Source organism: Mercenaria mercenaria, unplaced genomic scaffold (genome assembly GCF_021730395.1).
Source record: "Mercenaria mercenaria strain notata unplaced genomic scaffold, MADL_Memer_1 contig_1765, whole genome shotgun sequence".
NCBI classification, from domain to species: Eukaryota; Metazoa; Mollusca; class Bivalvia; order Venerida; family Veneridae; genus Mercenaria; species Mercenaria mercenaria.
In genome coordinates this window covers 27,901-31,000 of record NW_026459767.1, presented here as the reverse complement: position 1 = coordinate 31,000, position 3,100 = coordinate 27,901, and positions in this window count along the sequence as shown.

Here is a 3,100-nt window from a genome sequence, read left to right as displayed (position 1 = left end):
TCTAAATAGTTCTTTTACTACAATTCCGGAGAAAGGTGATTGTGTATTGTTATGTTGAAAATCTAAAATATCTGGACGGCAGATTTGTATTGTTGATGTCATCATGTTGTATTTGAAGTAAGAAACATATCTGTAAAGTAAACGGCAGACAAATTGATAAGCCGTCTCAGGGATTTTTTTCAAGTTTGCTCGAGTACTTCACGCACAGTACATTGTAGCTATATTTTCATTTTAAACATGTTCCATAGAATAGGTTACTTTTATGGAATTTCGTTGCAGTGGTTGGGGCCCAACAATCATAAGAGAAAATCCTTTCCCTGTAAACATTTGCCAAATTTGTTATCTTTCTTACATCCTTTGGAGACATTAACGTCTTCTTCGTTTTTTGCCTTGAGTTTAAAGTTTTAGAATCAAGGAAAATGAAGCGGCCTGCTGTAGCACGCGACGCAATTTTATTTAACGCGCCTGGATAGACTGTAGTCTGTCTGGTTAAATGTCAGGATTTATCAATTCCTTTATTTCATTAAAAATCGACAGCTTCATGTCGTATTTACGTATCATTATAGAACTTCACTTTTTTCCTACACCTATTTTTACAGAAATGTTCTATCATTAATTTATGAAAAAATGGAAAGAAAATAGGGGGTTAAATAGTTCCTAGTGACATGCCAATCTGTGCTACCCCCCCCCCCCCCCCCACCCCCCCAAAAAAAAAAAATAGTGTATATTTGCTCTTGTTCGCACATTAAATCCCTACTTTCGGTTCATATCTGCAGAACTCGCCATCGTCGGAGTTCAAACATGAAAACCGACACATTTCATCAAAATATATGCCTGTGCTTGATAAAAGCACTCGCTCTACACGAATTTGCGCAAAAATTGAAAATAAGAATCTATTTATTTTGGACTTCTTTCGACTACACCACGGCTGCACATTTTCATTTGAATTACTACACCACGGAAGCACATTTTCTGCTGAATTACTGACTTTATTCCTTCCTAATGATGCGAAGCCGCGTTTCGCAAGATGGCACTGACTTACACCTTCTTGACCATAAGGCTGATCACAACCAAAGCAAATGACTTGTAAGCTTCCGCACCTCTAGTCAAAGGTAGTCCAAATACAAACAGTGCTATTTTTCCCTTTCCTAGAGCCCTTTAACCAATGGCAACGTGTTCACTTTTACTCTACCGCGTTTCAGTATTTATCACTTTGTATTATATAGAAATCGGCATGTTCCTATCGCATACTATGGAAAAATGGCGGGGTAAGAATTTAATGTCTCGAAAAGGGAAATTAAAAGAAGCGAAAAGGAATATATTCAGCGGGTTGTATTTAACGAACTGTTGTTTTCTTTTATATAAGTTAGCACCCCCTTTCCTTTTTGATTTTCTAAAGTAAGATATAGTTTCTATATGGGAATATAAGTCTCTGATACCTGATATGCTAAAAAATGTTAAATAACCGTCATAAACTAAGTGGATTTTATGTGGAATAAAGAACAACCAAATTAAGTGGTATTTAGCCTTAGGCGGATTGTTTTTCAAGAATTATAACAGTCATTTTAAGTCGTCTGGACCGGTCGCGAGCTTAAGACGTATAGCTTGGTGTTTAGTCGTGCCACATGTGAACATTGAGACGTGAATAACACAAACGTTATCTTAATCGCATTGCTATTTGCTTTTTATTTGATCTTTATGTTTTAAGATTCTGACACATTTTGATTGGTTTCAATTTTGCCGAAAACAGATTTTAATACACAAAAGTTGCTTTAAAAACAAAATGTTTTTGCTTACAATGCTGAAAATGATACAAAAAAATGAAAGTTTTCTGTTCGGCAAGTGTACAAGTAGGCTTCTTAAGCATTACAAATTGAAAATTTTAAAATTCAACACAAAAGCAAAAGTTTATGCAAAAAAATGTGCATCTTACTGATGAATATTAGCTGGCGCCTGCTACATGCTAGAAAATTACTTTGTTCTTCAGTTTGTCATATAAATTACATTTATGCCAAATGTTATAAAATTATTCAGAGAAGGCTTGATCAACGAAAATCTCTGCTTCTATTTTTTTATGTGTTAAAACAATTTCTTAGAAAAATAGAATGTACTTGCAGAGCAAGCCTAATGCCGAATGCCTTAAAATCAGATGCTGAATGCCTTTTGTGAGCTTCAACGCACTGATGCACTTGATAATACTTACGATAAAGGGTCGAGAAGGTGTACATGGTTATCTGAAAGAGAAAGTATTAATATGTTTCCGTTTCTGTGTAAGCAGATATAAAACTGTAATCATTGCAAAGCTAATTATACTAAACAAATCTTTCAGCGTGACCTGGTGCACATGTCCATTTATATAGATAGATAGATAGATATTTTATTGAACAAAAGGTCATAGACCCGTGAGTCCACATTGTATATAAACAGTGCATAGTATATTATGTTCAATGGTGGTACAATCATATAAAGTATATTAAAATTACATAAGTTGATAATAACGTTAAAATTTCATTAACAGTGTACATGATGAGGCTAAGCAAGATATAGCCTAAATGTGCCTAAACAAAATATGTCACGATACATAATTTAAAGCAAATTATACTTTCTAATATAAGATTAATAAGCATGTGTATAAATTTCACATATAATATGACATGATCGTCTCTATTTTGGTAGACCACAGTTTCTGTAGTGAATAATTAAAGTAGAGATCAACTTTAAAGAAAGCAAGAACATGTCTTTTCATAATTTTCAAGTACAGTGTAACATATTACGCTGACTTGACCTAAAACTTTCTATAATTTATGAAAGGTTATTAAGGTAAACGGTTAACAGAAATGTGCATGTATGAATATAAAAAATGCCAATTTGTGATAGTTTTTTAATGTAAAAATCAATATGTAGCATAATGCTCTATGTCTTGAGGAGAAAAGTGTTAGTTTAAATATATAGAGTCTACGAGTTTCAAATGCCTTGTATAACAAATATTGACAGATTTTTCTGGATTTGGTAGTTTTCAGATGTTAACAACTCTATAAATTTTGGTATTTTGGGCGTTTTCAATAATATTTCTTAATATGATTTTGTCTAAGATCTTTAT